At 52.1% G+C, this 26192-nt stretch overlaps 1 pseudogene; it reads right to left on the reverse strand.

Moving 5' to 3' along the window:
• LOC142075088 (ciliary neurotrophic factor receptor subunit alpha-like) overlaps positions 1 to 26192 on the reverse strand; it is a 202409-nt pseudogene that overhangs the window by 121093 nt on the left and 55124 nt on the right.

Here is a 26192-nt window from a genome sequence, read left to right on the forward strand (position 1 = left end):
AAGGGCTGATCTTACTTTGGATTGTAATTCTTGAGTCGCGTTTGCAAGAAGTGAGAAACGGATACTATGACCAGAACTAGAGAGGCCCTGCCTCCAGCCAGGTGAAGGAAAGGAAGAACCGGGTTTACTGGACTGTGTGGATTCGATGGCCTGGCACATCATAGCCACAGGAGTATAAGGCTCTCGTAGACACCGGGGCACAGTGTACCCTGATGCCATCAAGCTATGAAGGGGCAGAACCCATTTGTATTTCTGGAGTGACAGGGGGATCCCAAGAGTTAACTGTATTGGAGGCCGAAGTGAGCCTAACCAGGAACGAGTGGCAGAAGCACCCCATTGTGACTGGCCCAGAGGCTCCGTGCATCCTTGGCATAGACTACCTCATGAGAAGGTATTTTGAGGACCCAAAAGGGTACCGGTGGGCTTTTGGTATAGCTGCCCTGGAGACAGAGGAAATTAAACAGCTGTCCACCTTGCCTGGTCTCTCGGAGGACCATTCTGTTGTGGGGTTGCTGAGGACTGAAGAACAACAGGTACCAATCGCCACTACAACAGCACACCGGCGGCAATATCGCACCAACCGAGATTCCCTGATCCCCATCCATGAGCTGATTCATCGACTGGAGAGCCAAGGAGTGATCAGCAAGACTCGCTCACCCTTCAACAGTCCCATATGGCAAGTGCCAAAGTCCAATGAAGAGTGGAGACTAACAGTAGACTATCGTGGCCTGAACGAAGTCACGCCACCACTGAGTACTGCTGTGCCGGACATGCTAGAACTCCAATACGAACTGGAGTCAAAGGCAGCCAAGTGGTACGCCACAATTGACATTGCTAATGCCTTCTTCTCCATCCCTTTGGCGGCAGAGTGCAGGCCACAGTTTGCTTTCACTTGGAGGGGCGTCCAGTACACCTGGAACCGACTGCCCCAGGGGTGGAAACACAGCCCTACCATTTGCCATGGACTGATCCACACCGCACTGGAACAGGGTGAGGCTCCAGAACACCTGAAATACATTGATGACATCATCGTATGGGGCAACACAGCAGAAGAAGTTTTTGAGAAAGGGGAGAGAATAGTCAAAATCCTTCTGAAGGCTGGTTTTGCCATAAAACAAAGTAAGGTCAAGGGACCTGCACAGGAGATCCAGTTTTTAGGAATAAAATGGCAAGATGGACATCGTCAGATCCCAATGGATGTGATCAATAAAATAACAGCCATGTCCCCACCAACTAGCAAAAGGAAAACACAAGCTTTCTTAGGCGTTGTGGGTTTTTGTAGAATGCATATTCCAGATTATAGTCAGATCATAAGCCTTCTCTATCAAGTGACCCGGAAGAAGAACAATTGCAAACGGGGCCCTGAGCAACAACAAGCCTTTGAGCAAAATAAACAGGAGATAATTCATGCAGTAGCCCTTGGGCCAGTCCAGGCAGGACAAGATGTAAAGAATGTGCTCTACACCACAGCCGGGGAGAACGGCCCTACCTGGAGCCTCTGGCAGAAAGCACCAGGGGAGACTCGAGGTCGACCCTTAGGGTTCTGGAGTCGGGGATACAGAGGATCCGAGGCCCACTACACTCCAACTGAGAAGGAGATATTGGCAGCATATGAAGGGGTTCGAGCTGCTTCGGAAGTGGTTGGTACTGAAGCACAGCTCCTCCTGGCACCCCGACTGCCCGTGCTGGGCTGGATGTTCAAAGGGAGGGTCCCCTCTACGCATCATGCAACCGATGCTACGTGGAGTAAGCGGGTCGCACTGATCACACAACGGGCCTGAATAGGAAACCCCAGTCGCCCAGGCATCTTGGAAGTGATCACGGACTGGCCAGAAGGCAAAGATTTTGGAATATCCCCAGAGGAGGAGGTGACGCATGCTGAAGAGGCCCCACTGTATAATAAACTACCAGAAAATGAGAAGCAATATGCCCTGTTCACTGATGGGTCCTGTCGCCTTGTGGGAAAGCATCGGAGGTTGAAGGCTGCTGTATGGAGTCCTATATGCCAAGTCGCAGACACTGCTGAAGGAGAAGGTGAGTCGAGCCAATTTGCAGAGGTGAAAGCCATCCAGCTGGCTTTGGATATTGCTGAACGAGAAAAATGGCCAGTACTTTATCTCTATACTGACTCATGGATGGTGGCAAATGCCCTGTGGGGGTGGTTGCAGCAGTGGAAGCAGAACAACTGGCAGCGCAGATGTAAATCCATCTGGTCTGCCGCGTTGTGGCAAGATATTGCTGCCCGAGTAGAGAACCGGGTTGTAAAAGTACGTCACGTAGATGCTCATGTACCCTCCTAGTCCAAGGACAGCTCCAATGCCTACTAACTGAGCTAGGTAGAAAAGATGGGAGGGAACATAATCAGGACAGCCAGCAGCTGGCTAATGGGGTATTCCATACCATGTGATGACATGGTCAGTATATGAATGGTAGGCGTGATCCAGGAAGTACCGATCGCTACTTGGTTATCGGTCAGCGCGGGTGGTGAGCAATTGCATTGTGCATCACTCATTTTGTATATTCTATCATTATCATTATTATTTTCCCTTTTCTGTTCTATTAAACTGTCTTTATCTCAACCCACGAGTTTTTCTCACTCTTACCCTTCCGATTCTCTCCCCGCCCCGCCGGTGGGGGGAGTGAGTGAGCGGCTACGTGGTATTTGGCTGCCTGCCAGGTTAAACCACAACAGCTCTGTACCACCTTCCGCCACATGGGTCGCGTGCACTGGACTTCATCTGGATCTTTGGGCATTTGGTCGTTGTCCAGGTAACTATAAACCACCTCCAGCATGGCTAATTCTCTCAGGTACTGGATACCTCTCTCCATAGTGGTCCACTTGCCTGGGCGATATATAACATCTTCCTTGAAGGGATACCTTTCCTTCACGCCTGACAGCAGTCGCCTCCAGAGGCTGAGGGCCTGTGCCCCTTTTCCAATTGCTTTGTCAATGCCCCCTTCCCTAGAAAGGGATCCCAGCTGTTTGGCTTCCTTCCCCTCTAATTTCAGGCTACCAGCCCCATTATCCCAGCATCGGAGCAGCCAGGTAACAATATGCTCACCTGGATGACAGCTGAAATCTTTCCGCATATCACGCAACACATTCAGGGATAGGGACTGGGTGGTTTCCATCTCTTTTATGAGTTCTGCCTCTTCCTGCTTGCCTCCTCGTGATGGCCCTGCTTTTCCATCATCCCTTTCTAAACGACCCGACTTTCGCTTCCAAGATTTCCTCTTCTGTACAGGGGCGACGGATACCAGCATGGGTTGGTCCTCTGGTTCAGCTGTAGTGCCTGTTGCTGGGGTTTGGGTAGCTGCAGTGCTTGTCATGGGGGTTGGAGTAACAGTACTGCCTGTTGCCGGAGTTTGAGTGGCTGCAGTGACTGTGATGGGGTTTGGAATAACTGTAGTGACTGTTGCCGGGGTTTGAGTGGCTGCAGTGCCTGTGAAGGGGGTTGGAATAACTGTAGTGACTGTTGCTGGGTTTTGAGTGGTTGCATTGCCTGTGACGGGGGTTGGAGTAACTGCAGTGAGTGTTGCCAAGGTTTGAGTAGCCACAGTGCCTGTCGCAGGGTTTGGAGTAACTGCAGTGACTGTCACGGGGGTTAGAGTAGCCACAGTGGTTGTCGTGGGGGTTTGAGTAGCCACCATGTCTGTTGCCGGGGTTGATCTCTGGATGGTATTCCTAAATAGTTGTTTAACCCTAAGACCTGAACCACGTTCAGGAGACATAGCAATATGAACACGCTTGTTTGAACATCCCAAGGATATTCAAAATTCTCAGGGAATATTGTGGACGTCTTCGTGAAGAGTATAGAAGACAAAGGAGTTTCTGACGATATGGAAGGCAAGATGAACAATTGGGAGAAAGTGTCCCATCCTGTGTCCCCCATAAATTCATTCTCTGAGGAGAAAAAAGTGTTATTACTAATAGTTTCTAAGAGGTGGTTCCCGAGGTACGGAGACGACGTCAGTGCCGAGTACAGTTACCAGATTAGACTTACGATCAATGATTTTATCGCCTCATAAAAGAGCAGCAAAATTATAACCTTGACCCAGTGTCACGAACGGGTGGTTTTAAGGCCGCGTAAAGAATCACTGTCAAGGTATTGGCAAAGGGTGATTTTAATAGGAATTTATAGAAACGTGACTTAACAGAATTTGATGGCAACGTTCACTCTATCACTTATTACATGGATTAAGTTACACAGGCGAAAATCGTATTAGAATTGTGTTGGAATAATTTGTACAGAGATTAAGAGTAAAAGGGTTAAAAGGTAAAAGGGTAAAAAGGTAAAAGGTAAAAAGGGTTAAAAGGTAAAAAATTTAAAAGGGGGACCCTCCCGTTGAGTCACTAGGTTCAGAAGAGATCCAACTGGACCCAATCTTAGTCTCAGACTTGGACAACAGTTTATGTCTAATACAGAAAGGGATAGGAAGGACCTCCCGTTGGGAGGTAGATCCCTTTGCTTTCTAAACTCCTTCTCAGAAAGGAGCCTAGGTGTGGCTGGATCTACCCTTAGTCTCAGACCTGGGCAACGGTTTATGACTAAAGGGTTAAGGGGTTTTTAGCAGCAACTTAGAGTCTTACAATGCTTAAGCATTGATCAATTTGACAGCTTGCACAAAGAATTAGTCAAGTTGCTACAAATGCTACAAAGATTAAAACAACTTAACTACAGGTTATACTTGTTAGTAACTATATAGATAAGCACGCAAAAAGATCTAGATCAATTAATACATATATAACTACAGATTATAACTGTAAGCGCACAAAAGATCTAGATCAATCAATACATATATATATATATGCATATGGATATGGTACCAAAGCTAAATGAAAGGCCTAGAGTTAGTTAATTTATAAAGGTATACCTGTTAAAAATTCCCCTTGAGTACCGTGAAATACTCATGTTAAATGCTTTGGCATTTCCCAACGGGCGAAGAGTTGAGCCCCGAGGAGCGTCTCAGCCCAAAATCTCGGGGATCCTCCGAGTATCGCAAATTCGAGTTTGCGGACTCTGAGAAGCGTCCCACTCAGAGGGAGGTTCTGGATGCAGCCCGCTGCGGTCCAGGAGAGCTCAAAGGGTCTCACTTGGTACTGCTGTTTATAGGTTTGCAAGATGATTGGCTTTAGTCATCAGTAAATTTCCATTTTGGCTACTATCCGAGGTGGTCCAGGGTAGTAATTATGGTATTGTTTCACGGTAACAATGGTATTGTTCCACTTGAGCTATGATCCAGGTAGGGAAAGCTTCAGAGCTGTCAGAGATGACGAATTATCTCTTGTTTCTGTTCCCTACCTTGATCATGTAGCTAGTGTCCCTGGTATGATCAGTGTTGTTCCCCACCTTAGCCATGCAAGAGTGCTTGGTACGGCCAAGGGACGCTTAACCGCCCCACTCATACACAATGGCTAAAGCTTAACAGAAGGTTCTGAGATCGTATCGTAGCCCAGAGGAAAAGAAGCGGGGGGGAATGCACCACCACACCCAGTTCCGAATAACGATAAACAGCACAACAGGTAACATATAGTGCAAGCAAGGTATTACATAACCCAACATTGAGAGCCAGCCCCACAAATTTGACAGCCAATATATCAACATTGTGACCAATCAATATAATGAATGCTTATAACCAGTTTTGCCTTAACACGCTTTGGTCAGCTCTTTCGTTATCTCAACCCTTTGATCCCCACGTTGGGCGCCAAAAAGGACTGTCGTGGTTTAACCTGGCAAGCAGCCAAATTCCACGCAGCTGCTCACTCACTCCCCCCACCCCGCAGTGGGATGGGGAGAGAATCGGAAGGGTAAGAATTGAGATAAAGGCAGTTTAATAGAACAGAAAAGGGAAAATAATGATAATGATAGAATATACAAAATGAGTGATGCACAATGCAATTGCTCACCACCCGCGCTGACCGATAACCAAGTAGTGATCGCTACTTCCTGGAACACGCCTACCATTCATATACTGAGCATGACATCACATGGTATGGAATACCCCGTTGGCCATCTGGGCTAGCTGTCCTGGCTGTGCTCCCTCCCAGCTTCTTCCAGAGCATGAAGCTGGATGTCCTTGACTAGTAGACTACTTAGCAACAACTGAAAACATCAGTGTGTTATCAGCATTCTTCTCATACTAAATCCAAAACACAGCACTAGGAAGAAATTTAACTCTATCCCAGCCGAAACCAGGACAGGTTGTCATCCCTGCAGCTTGGAGGGAAGCAGCACGGTGCATCCAAGGGATGCTCTGGCAGCCTTGACACTGGGTCCTTCAAGGCTTCCCAGGCATGGGTCCTGCAAGCACAGCAGGACCAAGCACCATCACTTCTCTGCAGAAAGCATCGCACCACTGCGAGCAGCAAACAGCTCAGCAACCAAACTCTTCGAGCAGGCACCCTGGGAAGGTGATGGGAATGCTCCTGCAACGCCACCCAGTAGGCTCCCTCTGCGTCTGGAGAGTTGCTGTCCCCATGCGATGGGGACATGTCACTGAACCCCAGCTGCTTCGTGTCCAAGCTGGCAGCTTCCAGCAATGTAAACCCACCCAGCTGGATTTAGGGCAGCTCAACGGGGCGCTCTGGCTGGGTTCCTCAATCCCATAGAGCCCACAGACACACAGATGTCCTCACCGGAGTTAATCAGCAAAATTCCCCTCTATAATCCACCGAAAGCAACTACAGCCAGGCCGACTACCAGGAAAGCCAGTGAGTTTTGGGGGTCCCCCATTCTGTCCCACTTTTGAAGGTCTGCCATAGGTGACCCCACAGCAGGATCCAACCAGCCGCCCCATAACCTTCCTGCTCCCACCTGGACCCAGGATCACACAGGGTCCTTCAGCTCCCAACGCCGCCGGTGTCTCGAAAATTTAATCTCTCTAAAGCCATCGCTAAGCTAAGCCCCAAATCCTCTGCTAACCTGGAGAGGCATGAGCTAGTGGTGAGTACAGATGGGTGGTGGCAATGGGGACAAAGTCACCCCAAGGATGAGGCACCCATCATGGTCATGGGGTAGGGTGTCGGGGCTTGGGGCTGTCAGGCTGCTGCTTCTTCCCACCCACCCGTCCCTTCATGGGTGGGTTGCACAGGGCAGCGTGAAGAAAAGGGGGGGATGAAGGGCTGGGAAGCAGTGCCCTGGCTGTAGGGGCACCCTGGGACATGCAGGGTGTGGGCAGGGCGAGGGGGACCAGCAGGTGCTGGGGGGACGCAGAACACCCAAATCCTGCAGCAGTGGGCAGGAGGGGACGCATGCGTCACGGAGAGGAGAAAAGTGATGACCTCCAGAAATGTAATATCAAGCAAGCCCGGAGAGCGCACCCAGCTTGCCCCAGGATAGAGGCCAGAGGAGCAGCACCCACATTTTTTGGGACCCCCAAGGTGGGAGAGGTGGGAAGAGACTCACCCTGCTGGCTGTGTTTCTGAGCATACACCACCACCACTGCAGCGAGCACCACACAGCAGGCTGATGGGATGGGGTTAACCATCTGTGGAAGCAAACACAGGCAGAAGCAGTCAGGGTTTGCCCCCAGGAGACCTGGCAGCACGTGAGAGCCGGTCCCTCCTGGGCAGCCAAAGGGCATGACAGGACTGCAAGGAGATGGCCACGAAGCAAGACTTCAGCTCAGCCACAGGGGAAATCGCTGCAAAACAAGGTGTTTTGCCAGTGAACACTTCATCGTTCAATGGCCTGTGGCACTTTCCATGGGAGCTGCCAACACAACCAGGTGCCCAGAGGCGATGATACGCCTTGCACAAACGCTGCGTTTTCCTCATCTCATTTTCAACTTCTCCCTTAAGAAAGTCAAACCCTAGTGCTGGGCTCTCTTCAGGAGCTGCAGCATCATCCCAGGAGCAGACGCTGCCTGCAAGCAGGTTGCAAGGTCCTCTGAAGAGATGGGAGCACACCCAGGCGCTTCACAGCAGCAGCCAGTGCTTAGGATGTGCGAGATGCAGATTCCAGCACAGGCAGTAGCTGCTGCTGCTCCAGCATGGCCCCTTCTGGCGCTAGCACCGAGCACCGTGCAGTCCACCGGCCCAATGCAACAGCAGCAGCGCTTCTGGGCATGCCAGGGACAGCATAACCCTCATCGGTGTCTTCGCAGTGACTGATAGGTGCTGCATGCTGCCTCAGCCACCTGCTATTGACACCCCGATGGGCCACAGTCGCCCCCCATCTCTCTGGGCTGGGAGAGCGGCAGAGGTTGCTCTATCCTGGTGAGCCGTGCCACATCCCTGGGGATGCTAGAGGTGCAGGGAGGTGCAGGGAGGGGGACAGCCACAGCACGAGCACCCCGAGGTTGCCCAGAGAGCACAGGCAAGCAGACCACTGATGCTTCAGGCGACCCAGGAAGGTGAAACGACAGCTGGGCTGGCAGGATGGCAGTAGGAGGGCAAACTTGCCCTTTTGCTTGCAGCTGGCTACCCGCGCAGCTAAGCTTTCACTTTCCAAATAGCAACCTCACTCTGGTTTATTATTCTGCAATAAAATAAAACAGGGCCGCAGAGGCAGGAGGTTGCTGGTGGGACTGAGCGGCAAGGCTCCTGCTGCAGCTGGCACCTGTTCAAGTGCTTGGGCAGAGGAGGGGACTGCGGAGGGAGTTTTACACACTGCAAGCGAGTCAGTGCGTGCGGTGGGGAGCTCTGCATGGCTATCACACCACGCACACAAATATTCCCTCCCTTTGGCTTGCTAGAAAGCAAAACCAGCCCAAACCTGAGCCCACTCCAGCTGCAAGAACTGTGTCCCTGCTAAAGGCAGGCGGGTGGAGACGTGCCGGGCTTTAGGGATAAACAGGGAACATCCTCCTTGCTCCAATGAGCCTTCCTGGGAGTGGACAAATGGCAGCAACAACCGCGAGGATGCCCTGCACAGCCCTGCCAGGCTCAGAGATGCCTGAGCTCTCCTCTTGCAGCTGGGGCCAGTAGAGGAGACCAGAGCTGGAAGGGAGCTGCTGGGGACCACGATGGGGATGCCGGCCCACCCTCCAGGAGGTAAATAGCACCATGCATGAAAAGCAAATTACACCTTCAAAACTGTTTAAACCTCTCTAATCTCCAGTGCCGTATTGGTAACATGCAGAGGATTGCCTTTTAGTCTAGAACATGACTATGGGCTCGTTAGCCAGATGGCATCCATTTAAACCTAAATAAAGGAGGAGCTGTACCAGCCAGAGGAAAAAAAACAGCAAAACATATTTCATTACCCAACATGGCTGTTGCAGGAGCCCAGATGGCCTCGGGTTCACAGCAGGACATGAGCCTTTGCAGGGCTGGAGGGTAAGGCAGATGCAGCTGGGAGGGATGTCACGAGCAGATTTTGGGGTGCAGCTGGACCAGCCTGGCCTCAAATGCCTCTCAAGGGCAGGGATGCTGGGGAGGGTGGGGGCCCTGAAAATGGGTTGCCCGGAGTTGGGCAGAGAAGGCACCCACGGCCTCACTGTTGAATTTGCGGCACTGGGTTTGGGCTGGGAGAGCTGGAAGCGAGAGACAGACCTGGCATACTGCGGCAGCAGAGCACGGACGTACCAGCCCCAGGCCCTGCTCCCAGCCCAGCCCCAGGCCTCCTGGGTCACCTTGAGCAAATCGCTCTCTCTGCCTCCCCGTGCCTCAGTTTCCCTGCCTGTAAAACAGAGATAATGAAGGTGACCTTCCTTTGAAAGCTCTGGGTGAGGAGCGCTAAGTGCTAATTACATCATCATTATCATTCACTCCGCTTCTTTTCTCCTGCTCCTCTTTTTCCCATGCTCGCTCTCTGCTCTGCCTCCTCTGTGCATCCCTGCTGTCCCCCACCGTGCCCGCAGCATGGCTCCTCTGCTGCCACCCCGCCTGTGTATTAGCTGCCATTGCAAGTGGCAGCTCGGGGAGTGGGTGACAGCTGGGACCTGAGGTAGGTGACAATGCCACATCCCGGGGCAGTGCTGGCACATGGGCCCCAAGCAGCTTGGGAGCTGCCTGCAAACCAAGAGCCAACTCTCCCTACTGATCCCAAATTCACTTCCCACTAAATATTCCTCACCACAGCCCTGGGAGTTGGCGGGTGTCACCAGGAACTGAAGCATCCTAGAGCTAACGTTAGGACAGGGACTCCCACATGGTTTCATGCTCTGGTCCAAACTCAGCCTGGGGGGGACAGGGTCCGAGCCGCAGTGGTTGCACCCCCACACATGTCCTGGGAGCTGCTGGGGGACAGGGCCAGTCCTCTTCTCCCAGGGCTGCATGCAGTGAGGCTGGATCTGGCCACCCTGGGTCCAGAGCTGCCCTAAGACACCCCCCCCCATTTACCTCCCGCTCCCCCCCAGCCCTTTCCAGCAGCCTAGGAGAGCTAAGCTCCCGGCCAGAGCCCCCTCTGCACCGCAGCTCAGGTACCCCCAGGAAGCGCAGCCATCCCATCTCTGGGGACAGTGGCGATGACGGGATGCAGGACGAGAGCCCCTCCGACCCCCTGGCAGTCAGCCTGCTCTTTGAAAAGCATGAGATCTGCTGGCCGTAGCCTTTGGTTTGGCTTGTGCCAGTGCCAATATTATCACCAGGCATCATGCTCCCCGTCTCGGTCCTGCCAGGGAGCGAAGCCACCTGCCCTCCCCTGCTGCTCCTCATCTTATTGGTCATTAAAATAATTGTTGCTGCTCCTGCCCGCGTGCCTGGCAGCCTCACCCAAGGCCAGACCCACGCAGAGACAGGCACCAGAGTTAAGTGGCAAGGGACGGTTCCTGCCCTGAAGCACCAACAGTCTCGAGGGTGGTGCTGTTTGGCTACAGGTGGAAAAACAGAGAGAGAGGAGGGACCCGGCCAAGGTCCCTGAGGACTCTGTGGCACGGCCAGGACACAGGCAGAGGCTCCCAGTGCCAGCACAGAGACCTCACAGCTTGGCTGCTTTTGCCCTGCAAAACCCCATTTCTTCTCAGAGATGAGCCCTGCTGCCAGGCAGGAACCAGAGCTATTTTAGTGCGAAAAATCTAGCCAGAAAACCAACTTTTTCTCACTTGAATTGCAATTTCCCATGAGTATTTGCTTGCTTTGCCTGTTTTGCCCAAAGCCACGTTGTTTGTTTGTTTTTTTTTCCAAGCACATAACAAAACCTCTGCAATTTCTGCAGATGCTTCTAATGCAAATTTCCATTTGCTGTATTTGCTCATTTAACAGTTTCTCTAGCAAAAGCCAGCACCCCAGCACGCAGGTGCACGGGCCAGCAAGCAGCAGCTCACCAGGCATGCAGCTCTCCGGGCTGAGTCCCCGCTCTGGCAGGGACCAGTTGAAAGGTGACGGTGGGGAACCACATTTATTACACAGCAAACCCAGCAGTGGGAAACTCAATCTTCTGGAGAAAAGGAGGTTGGAGAATCATTTCTTGGCAGTGGAGAGGAAAGAGGAGCCCAGGCTGGGCAGGAGCGGGGGAAGGTAAGGGGGCATGTAGGACATGGTGGCTCAGCAGCTCTGGAGCTGGAGCCACCTCCTGCAGCCTTCCTCTGCTGTCCCCAGCTTCTTGTTTTGGAAGAGAGCAACTAGTCGATCCTTCCCTGCCTTGTCCTCTGCACCAAGGGCAATGAGGACATCAGTCACAGTCACTCTTAGCAGAAGACAACTGTCCTGGTTCCGGCTGGGACAGGGTTAACTTTCTTCCCAGTAGCTTGGGGGTGCGCTGTGTTTTGGGTTCGGTGTGAAAGGAGCGTTGATGGCCCATTGATGCTTTGGCTGTTGCTGGGTGATGCTTGCACCGGGAGGGGGGAGCACAGCCGGGGTGGTCGACCCAGCTGGCCAATGGGGTATTCTATACCATGTGACATCATGCTCAGTATAAAAACCAGGTGTGTGGGGGGGCTCGCCCCCCGTTCGTGACACGCAGTCTGCGGTTGGTGAGCGGTTGCGTTGTGCATTGCCTGCTTTGTGTATTCTGTTATTGTTGTTGTTCTCATTGTTATTATTACTGTTCTACTTAGTTTTATTTCAATTATTAAACTGTTTTTATCTCAACCCGGGAGCTTTCCTACTTGTGCCCTCCCAATTCTCTCCCCCATCCCACTGGGGTGGGGGTGGTGATCGAGCGGCTGCGTGGAGTTTATTTTTGCTGGCTGGGGTTAAACCACGACAACAACTCAACATAGAGATGAACATGGTCCCCTCTGGCAGCTTTTGGTCTAAACCAAATGCATTTCCAGTTGTGCTTTCCCTGATCCGGATCAGGCTATGTGGAAGCAGGATATGGCGAGACCTATGTGAAAACAAGCCCAGAGGCTGCCCCTGCAAGCAGGATTGAGGGGGCACAGCAATGTGACATTAACTGCTGTGGTGTGATGGGGTGAGGTCAGTCCCGAGGTGGGCAGCAAGAGCTAAGAGGATCATGTATCCAGGCAAAAAGTAGGATGCCACCATCTGCTGAACAGTCCCAGTGTCTTCTTCTGAGCGGGCAGAGGGACGGATCCTTTCCAGCTCCCCCTTAGAAGGATCCCCAAAGCCATGGGGATGCTCACTGGTAATGGGGTATCAACTGGCAACAGCCAGCTGGAAATGGCAGCTCCAGGGCAGGGCTGTCCCTGGCTAGCGAGGGATGCGGGCTGCACCCCAACCTCCCCCCGTGACTCTCACTTGCCACAGCCCCCTCCCAGCCACGATAAATAAGTAAGACCCCATTCTGGAAGTGGGTGGCTCCCGCAAAAAAAAAAGGGGTAGTTTCAAAATCTAGTGTTTCCACGACAAAGTCTTCTGTCGAGCAATTCCCGCCAGCTGCTGTTACAGGGCCTGGCTCTGAAGTGGTGACCCGGGGGAGAAAAAAACTCCATTAACTTGTTTCCCCTTGCAGCCTTGCCAAGAGCCTTCCAAAGGTGCTCTGCAGCGCCTGTACTGCAGGCACCGACTGTAGCTACTAAGGTGTGCCTGTACTGCAGACAGCGACTGTAGACAATATGGTGTGCCTGTACTGCAGATGCCAACTGTAAACACTATGGTACACCCTCTACTGCAGACACCAGCTGTAGATGCTACAGTGTGCCTTCACTGCAGACAACAACTGTAGACGCTATGGTATGCCTGTACTGCACACACTGACCGCAGATGCCATGGTATACCTGTATTGCAGATGCCAACTGTAGACACTACAGTACACCTGTACTACAGATGCTGATTGTTAACCTTACAGTACACCTGTACTACAGATGCTGATTGTTAACCTTACAGTACGCCTGTACTGCAGATGCTGACCATAGACACTCTGTCACACCTATCCTGCAGGAGAGGCCACGACCTGTCTGTCCCTGAGATGCAACGCTATGCCTGCAGTGCAGATGCTGACTGTAGCCATTACAGCACACCTGCGCTGGAGACACTCGCAGCAGACACCTCCTGGGCCCCAGTCCCACAGAAACACCCTTACCAAAGCCACCCTCGATCGCTCAGCCCAGCCTTTTGCTAGCAGAGATCCTGCCACAGCTTTCCCCAGCCCCGGGGATCTGGGGTGTCTCCAGCACCCTGCGAGCCCCTGGAGGGCCACGCATGCCGGCGGGATGAGCAGCAAAACACCGCAGCGGGCAGGACACCCTCCAGCCCTGGTTCCTGCAGGGATTGCACCACTTGCGGGCAGCACTGTGGGCAGGGGTCCAGTCCTGGGAGCAGTGCTCAGGTGCCTGAAAGCACCGAGTGCCGTCTCCTCCCTTCAGACCTCCGCTGGCAGCAAGGCAAGGGAGAGGAGGGAAGAAAAACCTTCTCACTTAACATTGTACACTTGCTAACAGCCCTAAAATCTCCTGGCCTCGTAATGCCCTGTCAGCACTAAACTCCACACTGTTGCTTAAGAGGAGGAGAGAAAAGGGGGGCTTTATCATCTCCTTAATACATGCTATTAGAAAGCCTTACCTGCAGGGCCAGAGCCCCTGACACTTGAAAAGGCTTCTTAAATCTAATTTTAACCCCCACTGTCAACAGGGCGATTAGCACTGCCCCCCTGGACCACGAGCACCACGGGGATGACTGGGGACAGCTGAAATGAATTCGCTCACAGCTTTCGCGAACTGCGACTTTCCTCCCTCCACCTCCTCCCTTTCCAGTAATGAAGTGGAGACACCAAGCGAGAGTTCATGCAGTAGCCCTTGGGCCAGTTCGGGCAGGACAAGATGTGAAGAATGTGCTCTACACCGCATCCGGGGAGAATGGCCCTACCTGGAGCCTCTGGCAGAAAGCACCAGGGGAGACTCGAGGTCGACCCTTAGGGTTCTGGAGTCGGGGATACAGAGGATCTGAGTCCCGCCACACTCCAACTGAGAAGGAGATATTGGCAGCATATGAAGGGATTCGAGCTGCTTCGGAAGTGATTGGTACTGAAGCACAGCTCCTCCTGGCACCCCGACTGCCCGTTCAAAGGGAGGGTCCCCTCTATACATCATGCAACCGATGCTACGTGGAGTAAGTAGGTCATGCTGATCACACAACAGGCCCTAATAGGAAACCCCAGTCGCCCAGGAATCTTGGAAGTGATCATGAACTGGCCAGAAGGCAAAGATTTTGGAATATCCCCAGAGGAGGAGGTGACGCATGCTGAAGAGGCCCCACTGTATAACAAACTACCAGAAAACGAGAAGCAATATGCCCTGTTCACTGATGGGTCCTGTCGTCTTGTGGAAAAGCATCGGAGGTGGAAAGCTGCTGTATGGAGTCCTATACGCCAAGTCGCAGAAACTGCTGAAGAAGGTGAGTCGAGCCAGTTTGCAGAGGTGAAAGCCATCCAGCTGGCCTTGGACATTGCTGAACGAGAAAAATGGCCAGTACTTTATCTCTATACTGACTCACGGATGGTGGCAAATGCCCTGTGGGGGTGGCTGCAGCAGTGGAAGCAGAACAACTGGCTGCGCAGAGGTAAACCCATCTGGGCTGCCGCGTTGTGGCAAGATATTGCTGCCCGGGTAGAGAACCTGGCTGTAAAAGTACGTAACGTAGATGCTCACATACCCAAGAGTCGGGCCACTGAAGAACACCAAAACAACCAGCAGGTGGACCAGGCTGCTAAGATTGAAGTGGCTCAGGTGGATCTGGACTGGCAACATAAGGGTGAACTATTTATAGCTCAGTGGGCCCATGACGCCTCAGGCCATCAAGGAAGAGATGCAACATATAGATGGGCTTGTGATCGAGGGGTGGACTTGACCATGGATGCTATCACACAGGTTATCCATGAATGTGAAACATGCGCTGCAATCAAACAAGCCAAGCGAGTAAAGCCTCTCTGGTATGGGGGATGATGGTTGAAATATAAATATGGGGAGGCCTGGCAGATTGATTATATCACGGTCCCACAAACCCACCAAGGCAAGTGCTATGTGCTCACCATGGTGGAAGTAACCACCGGATGGCTGGAAACATATCCTGTGCCCCATGCCGCCGCCCGGAACACCATCCTGGGCCTTGAAAAGCAAGTCCTATGGCGACATGACACCCCAGAAAGAATTGAGTCAGACAACGGGACTCATTTCCGAAACACCCTCATAGACACCTGGGCCAAAGAGCATGGCATTGAGTGGGTATATCACATCCCCTACCATGCACCAGCCTCTGGGAAAATCGAACGATACAACGGACTGCTAAAGAGTACACTGAGGGCAATGGGTGGTGGGACATTCAAGCATTGGGATACACATTTAGCAAAAGCCACCTGGTTAGTCAATACCAGGGGATCTATCAATCGAGCTGGCCCTGCCCAATCAAAACCCTTACGTACTGTAGAGGGGGATAAAGTCCCTGTCGTGCATATGAGAAATATGCTGGGGAAGACAGTCTGGGTTACTCCTCCCTCTGGCAAGGGAAAACCCATTCATGGGATTGCTTTTTCTCAAGGACCTGGGTGCACTTGGTGGGTAATGCGAAAGGATGGGGAAGTCCGGTGTGTACCCCTAGGGGATTTGATTTTGGGTGAAAATAGCCAATGAACTGAATTGTATGATGTCAATTTTTATATGATATTGTATATCATTATTTCTATGGTTGCTATCAATGGTATAGCAGTAAAAATCACCCAGATTAATGAAGAATGAACTAACTCCGATGAAACCGAGCAAAGTGCAACGATGATAGAACCGGACGAGTGTAGCAATACTGAAATGAGAACTGGCTTCAGGATGCAACAGTCCAACACCACACACCATCTCTCCTGCCCTGAAAGACTGTTATGACAGATGGAGCCCAAAGTCATGGACTAAATGAACTCAGTGGACCTTTTAGAGGGATGGCCCATAGACTAAGGGAATCATATCTGTGTATATATATATATATAAAGACAAGAAAGGTGGTGATGATTAATTGGAATGTATTGAAAAATGTGAGACCTAAGCATGACGTAAATGGTATAGAATAAGGGGTGGATACTGTCCTGGTTTCGGCTGGGATAGAGTTAAATTTCTTCCTAGTGCTGTGTTTTGGATTTAGTATGAGAAGATTGTTGATAACACACTGATGTTTTCAGTTGTTGCTAAGTACCCTGCTAGTCAAGGACATTCAGCTTAAAAAGAAAAAAAACCAAAACAAAACAGGTGCTGAGGGGGAGCACAGCCAGGACAGCTGTCCCAGCTGGCCAATGGGATATTCCATACCATGTGACATCATGCTCAGTATATGAATGGTAGGCGTGTTCCAGGAAGTAGCGATTGCTACTTGGTTATCGGTCAGCGTGGGTGGTGAGCAATTGCATTGTGCATCACTCATTTTTGTATATTCTATCATTATTATTATTGTTGTTGTTATTATTATTGTTGTTGTTGTTATTATTTTTATTATTATTATTATTATTATTATTTTTATTATTTTCCCTTTTCTGTTCTCTTAAACTGTCTTTATCTCAACCCACAAGTTTTTCTCACTCTTACCCTTCCAATTCTCTCCCCGTCCCACTGTGGGGTGGCGCGAGTGAGCGAGCAGCTGCGTGGTATTGGCTGTCTGCCAGGTTAAACCACGACACCCGGAGGAAGGAGCCCCCCAAGGCAGAACCCCTCCATCAGTGTGCCTCTGCTAACTTGGGGAGTGCCGCCAGACCCCCAGGTGGCTGTGCCGGCACTCTGTGCACACAGACCCTACTGCGCTCCCAGTCTAGTAGAGATGGACAGAAGGTGAAGAGAAGGCCTGGTTGAAGACATGACCCTTGAGTTAGCTGTAGGCTTGAGGGGCTCCTGGCTCCACCACACGCGCACTCAAGCCTGGAGTTGCTCCATCGTACCTGGACATCGCCAGTAGGATGTCTCAGTGAGAAAGGCAGTGACCAAAGCTGCTCCCCGTGGCATTGGGGATGAAGAAAGAGGCTCTCCTGGAGGTAGCATCAGCCCAGCTAACACCAGAGCCGCTTTCCAGGGTGTACTGCAGAGCCCGCGGGCTCCAGGGGGATCTGGGATGGTTCGAGGAAGAACGAGCAACCCATGAAACATCTCCAGCTGTTTGGGAGCCTGCCTGGCTGGCGAGCTGGCTTCCAGGACAGGTAATTTCTTGCTTGTGTGGATCACAGCGATGTGCTCCCACTGGGGCAGGGAGCTGTGGAAAGGCCAGCAGGGCCCCAAGACCCCCGGGAGAGACAGTCTTGGTCCTTGCCCTGCAGCTGCAAGGCCTGGGGGATTTCTGCTCCAGGAGCAAGGTGCGTTCCTCTCCTCTCAAACCACATAGAATCATAGAATCATAGAATCATTAAGGTTGGAAAAGACCTCTACCTCACCGTCAAGCCAACACCACCATGCCCGCTAAACCATGTCCCTAAGCGCCTCATCTACACGTCTTTTAAATACTTCCAGGGATGGTGACTCAACCACTTCCCTGGGCAGCCTGTTCCAATGCTTGACCACTCTTTCAGTAAAGAAATTTTTCCTAATGTCCAATCTAAACCTCCCTCAGCTGGACACCCATGGCAGAGCAGTCGTGGCGTGGGGCAGCACGGTGTTTCTGAGCCTTTCCAAGCCTCAGGAACTTGGTTGCTGCTAATGGGTATTTGGGGATGGGTCTGTCCACAGGAGCTTTAACATCCCCCTCAGTGGCATCTGGGGACGCAGGGACAAAGGGGGTTGGCTTGAAATATGAAGAATGCACTTGTTAGTAGTCCAAACTTGCTCCTCCGGAGGTCTGTTTTCTGCAGCACCCATGCAAGGGGCTGGACACCAGCGTGGGCACTGCATCTGAGCTCTCTGGCTCTGCTGGCTCTGGGGTTACCCCAATGCTACCACCCCGGAGAAGTGAAGGGCATTGCGCTGCTGCAGAAGCACAGGGGCAAGCAGTGTGTAACTGCCGGCTGCTGCCCCAACCCAACCGCTGGCACCCTGCAGCCTGCAGGACCCCTTCCCACCAGTGCAGGCAGGACCATGCTGGCTTGGTCCCAGAAAACCTCCCGGTGGTGATGTCCTCAAGCCAGGGAGAGCTACAGCTCAGTCCCAAATCAACAAACACAGCCAAGGACTGAGCCCATAGTATCGTTGCTCAGAAAGCAGGGCAGGTTTGCTTTTTGTCAGCATGCCGAGACAGAGCTGGAGGAGGATGAGAGCCTGAAGCCCTTGTTGCAGGGGCTCAGGGACATGTGCAGGATCAGAGCGAGGAGTGCTGGAAGGGACCTTGGCAGCAGATTTTATCCGGTGAGGGAATAAGACGCTGGCTTAGTATCTGGGAGCGTAAGGGAGGGAGCATCCAGTTGTACAGAGCTTGTTGGGCATTTTAATTTTGGCTTCTTTATTTGTTTGGGCTTTTTTTTTTTTTAAGTGCTTGGCACAGAGGAAGCAGGAAGGGGAAAAGCAGCCGCAAGAGGCTGAAGCACAGGATCTCTCCCCCACCGGTGTTGCCAAAATGGGCCAGGGGGCACCCGTGAGCCCTGGGCTGGTGCCACTCACCTGGCCTCCAACTGTCGCCTCTTCGGGGGGAGACCTGACCACTGTAGCCCAGAGCTGGCAAGCACATGGGGTGGCCCAGCCACCGAGGGCACCTCGAAACCTCCCGGAGACCCTCGCCCTCCCCAGGGTCCTGCCCCAGCCTGGCACACAGTGTTTGTTCAGAGCGAGCAGAGGATGAGGAGGGAGGAACGGAGTTGGCCTGAGGCAGCTGTGCTGAAATAAAAGGTAAGAAAGTCTCTCACCCAAAACTACAGGAAAATTTAATTATCAAGGACAAAACACCATCTGTTTGTGTGGACTGTGACCTCCCGCTGGCTCCTGGCTTTAACAGCTCTTAAATTAGCATGTTTGTTAGTGGGTATTAGCTGTCTGACATCAGGGAAGCAGTTCCCACGGGGTGAGGGGGGGACGGAGTGGCTATACACCGAAACACATGCCGGGGCAGCACGGCGGCCTCAGAGGCAATGGGGGAAACAAAACACTCCTTTAGAAATGAGGATCCCCTCTGAGCATTGCCCTTGCCAGCAGCAATGAGCTCTGGCAAACCCAGCGTCGCTGCATGCTGCCACTGGCAGATGAACTGCGACGTGAGACCGTATTTGGGTCTCAGCCTCTTTCCAAAAAGAAAAGAGCGAACAAGACATACACTCAGAGGAAGATTTTGCTATGTAAAGCCAGCAGAATTAAATGAATACTCAATATGGGAGAAATTGAGTTAAAATCCAATTTGTTTCCAGCCCTGCATGGGAGGGAAGATGCACACACTGGTACCAAACCTGGGAACTGATTTGGTCCCCAAGTGATGTCAAACTGCGTAGATCCTTTCTTTCTTTCTCGTGGTTTATGGACTATGGTATCCAAGGTGGACATACTATTGCCTTCCTATCTACCAACACTGGCTGCAGTGAGCAGAAGACGGTCTGAAGCCTATCCGGCTATTTGGGAAAAAAATAACTCAGCTGGGAGATGTCCCACTTTGCAAGATCCCGGCAGCTTTTTTCTCCAGCACCTGAGCTTTGCTTTGCAAGCTCTGCTCCGCTCTCAAGCCCTGCAACCACCACAGCGGAGGCTGGAGGCAAGGGCGGCTGCTGCCAGCATTGCTCCTCCAAGGCACTTTTTCCACCAGTAAACTGTCAAAGCCAAGTACTAAATATGAAGGCAAGTGGCCTCTATGACTTGCCATGAGGACTTGCATCCAAGGAGCACGGATCCAGGCCTAAATTCATCCTGGGGTAATTCTAGGGGCTGCAGCTCCGGAGGTGGCCACGCTGCCAGACCCTAGGAGCGAGCAGGGGAGTGTCTGACGCTCCTCCTGCCTGGCCCCACGCTCTCCGCCACCTCTGGTGCACATCACCCTGCTGCCCATCACCGTGCTACCCATCACCCTGCCCCACTGGCCAGCCTCTTGCTGGACTCTCTGGGCTCTCCTTTCCTTCCAGTCCACAGAACCAGCACCTATCTCCCATCCCTGTGCCCCCAACAGGTCAGCTCCTCTCCAACTCCATGCCACGTTTATACGCCTTAAAACTAGCGAGGGGTTTTGACCCTCATGACGAGAGCCAGCGTCAGGTGTCATTGTCGTGGTTTAACCCATCCTCTGCGTGGTAGTATGAGAGCTGTCCTTGGCAGGATACTTAGCAACAACTGAAAACATCAGTGTGTTATCAACATTCTTCTCATACTAAATCCAAAACACAGCACTAGGAAGAAATTTAACTCTATCCCAGCCGAAACCAGGACAGTCATCCTGTGTATCCACCCCTCCTCAGGCTCCCTCTCCTTCCAGTGATCGCCCCGTCTCTTCCACCCCCAAAATCACACCATGCCTTTGCTCCTTCTCGCCTTTGTAGGCAAAACAACCAGTATGTGAAGCACAGCCCTTGCAATGCCTGATGCCTTGCTTGGAAGTCCTCTTGCCCACCTGCACCCCAGTGATCCCCATCCCGGGAGGCTGGTGCTCCTCAAACCGCCTGCGCTCATACCTCTCCTCTCTTGGGGGCCGGGCAGCAGGCAGGGACCAGGCTGCCACTGCCTGCCCAGCCAGCTGCCTTCTACTGTGCGTGGCCAAGCAGATGCGGACCATGTGTGCACTTTATCTCAGGACCCTTCCTGCAAGCTCCAGCACTGAAGGAGGATAAAACCAGCAGCCGAGAGCAGCTGCAGAGTCCCCGGAGGCCTCCATCCCCCTCCCAAACTCTGGCTCAACTCCATCTGCCGGGGCAGGACTCAGCTTAGGGGAGGGCTTGTTTTTTAACTAGAAAATATTCATCAGCATTTAAAAATAAAATAATTTTAAAAGTGTCAACCAGCTGGGGCTGCGAAAGCTGGGGCGTTTTGGCTCCCGACCGAGCACTTTGATAGAAAGGCTCTTTGGAAAAGGCCGTAGAAAATATTTAATTTCTCCCAAGGCCTGCATATGGGGCTCATCACTTGTGCATATTGCACAGGAATATTCATGTGCGCTGGCCTCCTGCTACAGGATGACGAGGGTTCTCTGGTGCAGCATGCAAGAGGGGCTCCTTCCTCTCCCTTCTTTTTTTTTCTTTGGAAGAGGAAAGCGCCGTATTTCACTTTCAATCCCCAAATATTCCTCAACGGCAGAACAAAGGAAAAGCTGAGCCAGAGGCAGGTCTACTTGTACTCATTAGCCTGCTGTGCTCACCACAGGGTAAAGCCAGCAGGGAGCCTCTCCCTGCATGATCCCTGGCTGTGCGCAGTGAGCTGTGGCTGGGCAAGGTGAAGGAACGGCGATGGGATGGGTGTTTGCCAAATTGCCCTCGGAGCAGGTGAGTGGAGAGGCAGGTGGGACCGGGATCTGGGGGGAAGGAGGGAGGAGGCAGTGCCCTGCCCTGCCCCTGGCTCCGGGCAGGGAAGGGCATGAACCACAGCACTGGCCCTGCCAGCTGCAGCCCCCTTGATCACTGCCCCTGCAAGGCAGGTGATGTCTGGAGGTGAGATTCAGCTCCCGTGGAGCTGAGCCTGTCCCAGTGAGGGGACGACCAGCCATGGCTCGCTCGCTGCCCCATCTCCTGCTGGTGCTGCCGACTCCCTCCCCTTCACCCTCAGCACTTGGCTCAGTTGCATTTGGGCTGAGGGCTTTTCCACAACAAGCCAACGAGCTGTTCTGGAAGGAGCCAAACTCATGCCAAGCATCTTCTTGCCCTCTCCCAGGGATGCTCACCTCCAGCAAACGTTCCCTTGAGCCCCCACTTCCCATGAGCCAGCGCCTCCAAGGTGCTCTGTCTCCTCCTAAAGGGTTCGTGCTCCCTGTCCCCAGCTCTGGCTGCACCCCTCATCCCCATCGCCCCTCCGAGCCGCCCTCTGCAGCTCCAGCACCTCCCAGCACAGCGCAGCAACAGCCCTCGCCGGAGCAGATCCTGCCCGGCCCCGAAAAAGCTTCCTCCTGGCAGATGAAAACTGAGAGCACCAATTAAGAGAAACTCTGGTCAAGGAGAGGGGGCAGGAAAAGAAACCATCTGAGTTCACTATCTCTGTGGCTGAAGTAAAGCCAAAGGCAGCTCAGGGAGAGGGGACAGCTGCTGCTGGGGTTGCAGAGGAGCCTCTGACCAGAGCAGCACGTTTGTGCAGGGGTCAAACCGTAGTTCTTAAACACACCTGTGAAAAGTATTAATAAAAAAACTATTTAAGCTTCAAAACAGGAATCATTCCTAAATAACCGTGCACACACACACACACACTTTATTAGTTTCATTATTTTTTGGCAATCTTTCCCAACCAGAGGGGAGGTTTGATGCCAGGTACATGCCTAGGCAGGGTCTGCAAGATCCCACTATGGAAAAAAAAATCAATGAAAAAAAAGTCCTTAAACCACATCTGGTGCATTGTGCCCAGTTTTAGGGCTCTGGTACAAGACGGGCATTGCTGACCTCCATCAAGTTCAGCAAAGGGCTATCAGGGTGGTCATGAGGCTGAAGCACTTGGGAACGAGGACAGGTTGAGAAAACAGGGCTTGTCCAGCCCGGAGAAGGGATGGTTTCGGGGGGACCTAACAGCAACCTGCCAATGCCTACAGGGAGGTTATTGAGGCGATGGAGACAGACCCTTTCCCTACATGGTGGGAAGATGAGAGACAACAGGCACGAGCTGCAACAGGAGAGGTTCAGGCTTGCCGTAAGGAAGACATTTTCCCATGGGGACAGTCACCCGCTGGAAGAGGGACCCAGACAGGTTGTGGGATCTCCAGCCCTGGAGGTTTTTAAGACCCAGACGGGCAAAACAAACTGGTCTGCACTCAGTATTCACCCTGCTTGGGGCAGGAGGCTGGACTAGAGACCCCCCAAGGTCACTTCTCACCTGGATGGCTGTATGTGTGCACCATTGCCAGGAGAAATTAAATATAAAAAAGTGCCCCACAAATTCTGGGAAGGGGAGGGCTCAGCCCAGTGCTCCTTTCAAACATGTTGGAAAGCAAAATCTGTTTGAACAAATCTGACCAGCTCACTGCCTGGAGCAGGATGGAGGCCATGGGACTGCAACAGAGCAGGGCCAGATCCTGTGCTCAGTCCAGCCTGTCCCCCCTGACGAAGCAGAGACTGAAACGGCTGTCTTCCCCTCTTCCAAATCTCCTTCTGTGGGGACCGACTTGCATGACACCGGTAAGTGATTAATGAGTGGCCAAGCTCGTCAGCACGCAGGCTGCATGCATGGGTGCTTGCGTGCATGCGTGCCGCTCCGCAAGACTTGATGGGGAGGAGAGCTGGGGGGAAGAGCGCTGACAAGCAGATGATTAATTGAAATGCAAGGGGGAGGAAAAGTAACATTCGCTAAAACTATCAGGCCGTGCAAGCATGGGAAAGAAACTCAGAGATGCTGTCCCCATCCCTGCTCCGTACGCATTGCGCCTCCCAGCTCCAAGCTGCTCACCAGTCCCTTCCTGGCTTCTATTTTTGCAGGTGCAATTTCATATTTGAAAATAACCATGCTGCACACGCATGTATTTTTTTTTCCTCCCCGGCCCCTGGCTCGTTGCACACAGAAATGGCAGCAATGGGAGAGCAAACCTCCCAGTCTGTGGCACACAGCAGCAATTAGACATCCAAGCACTCGTTACCCCGCGCCTCTGGACAAAGGCACCCACAGCCTGGACTCTTCACATCACCTGCACTACTTGCACCTTCCAAGCGGCGCAGGCTCAAAAATGCACATATAAGTTACCACTTCGTGCCAAAATATAAGAAGAAAAAAAGAAAAAAACAATAAAATAAAAGAGGCTGAAAGCTCAAGCCTGGCTCAGCTCCGAAACCTTGCTCAGAGTCTGTAAATTATATCCCAAACGTTGGAGCTGGTGCGATTGCACCATCAGCAAGGAGAGCCAGCGAGGCAGGTTTAACCCAGCAGGCAGCCAAACACCACACAGCCGCTCGCTCACTCCCCCCCACCACAGTGGGATGGGGGAGAGAATCAGAAAAAAAAAAGTAAAATTCAAGGATTGAGATAAAGACAGTTTAATAGAACAGAAAAGGAAGGGAAAATAATAATAATAATAATAATAATAATAATAATAATAATAATAATGATGGTAGAATATACAAAACAAGTGATGAACAATGCAATTGCTCACCACCCGTCGACTGATGCCCAGCCAGTCCCTGAGCAGTGATCACCCCTCCCCAGCCAACCCCCCAGCTTATATACTGAGCATGACGTCATATGGTATGGAATACCCCGTTGGCCAGTTGGGTCAGCTGTCCTGGCTATGCTCCCTCCCAGCTTCTTGTGGACCTGGCAGAGCATGGGAAGCTGAAAAGTCCTTGACTAGCGAAAGCACTACTTAGCAACAACAAAAACATCAGTGTGTTATCAATATTATTCTCATACTAAATCCAAAACACAGCACTTGGGTCACCAAATAAATAGCATAGAGATGCAAATTGGTACATGCTGTTCCCCTGCACCGCTGCTGGGAAAAGCATAGAGGGGGAAGGCGACAGGAAGGGGATATCCTAGGGGGAGGTTTGAGGGAGCAATGGAGGGATTTTGTTATGGCCAAGGTGAGGGCTAGTGCCCCAGGAACCACCTGCCTCCAGCTCCTCCTCCAAGAAGGAGGACCAAAGGGAAGACCAAAGGATCTTCCCGCAGAGAGGAGAGGACCCTGAGCTTCCAAGCCTTGAGTTGGAAAATTAGGGATGTGATCTCACCAATGGCCTCTTGATGCAACCATAGTGCAGATGACAAACACCAGCTCATCACTGAAGCATGCACTGAGCGAGCGGGGCTTTACAGAGGCCAGCGGGAAGGAGATTTACACTGGGGTAAATCGGGACCCAAATTTGGGCTGCTGGAGAGTGGTTATTACCAGCCTTTGCTCGGGAAGCCAATCCCCAGCCAAGATGACCAGCTCGGAAAATAACTCAGTGCGTTGTTCAGCACTTTGCCACTCAGGTAACGAGTGGAGCTGTAGGCGACTGCATCAGAGGGCTTCACAAACCACTTGTACCATTGACATGGTTTAACAGACTGCTGTTTATAAGACAGGGCAGTATTTAAAAGACACATTTCTCTCAGAGCCGCGCATAAAATTTGATAGCTAAATAGCTGTAAATGCTACTGAAGTCTGACAACTCAAAGAGGAATCGAGGGTCTGTCATGTGGAGTATCCGCCAATACACCCAGCCCTGCAGAGCCAGAAAGACTTCCAGTCTCATAAAACCTTTTTTATATTGGAAGTGAGAATTTGTGCAGCACATAAGAACTCTCTTTTATTGGGCTGGTGTGATGCTGAGAAAATGCAGTTAAATTTGTAAAAGTACTCCTTGGAGCGCTATCGGAGCGCCTATAAATCAAAAGCTTTATCCTGGAATGGGTTTACTAAATAAACCAGCTTTAATTTGGGCTCACGCTGAGTGGCAGGAGCTTGCAGTGGGAGCAGGTGCCTCCCCTTGACGCTGCCCATTCGCATCGGCAGAGCAAGGCCAGCCCTGAGCAAGAAGGGCTCTGGCCCATCTCCCCAGTCTCAGGGCCAACAAGAGCATCTGCTGCAGCCCGATACCACTCTCCTCTCCCCCAGGCACAGGGGTTTTACCCTCCTGAAACATCCGCGGCCCCCTACGATGCTCCCGGCTCACAGCCCCAGCCCAGCTGCTGCCCTGAACTCGATCCAGACCTACGCAGCTGATTCGGAGAGCCCAGGAATCTTGGAAGTGATCATGAACTGGCCAGAAGGCAAAGATTTTGGAATATCCCCAGAGGAGGAGGTGACGCGTGCTGAAGAGGCCCCACTGTATAATAAACTACCAGAAAACGAGAAGCAATATGCCCTGTTCACTGATGGGTCCTGTCGTCTTGTGGAAAAGCATCGGAGATGGAAAGCTGCTGTATGGAGTCCTATACACCAAGTT

This window comes from Calonectris borealis, chromosome W (genome assembly GCF_964195595.1).
Source record: "Calonectris borealis chromosome W, bCalBor7.hap1.2, whole genome shotgun sequence".
Classification (NCBI taxonomy): domain Eukaryota; kingdom Metazoa; phylum Chordata; class Aves; order Procellariiformes; family Procellariidae; genus Calonectris; species Calonectris borealis.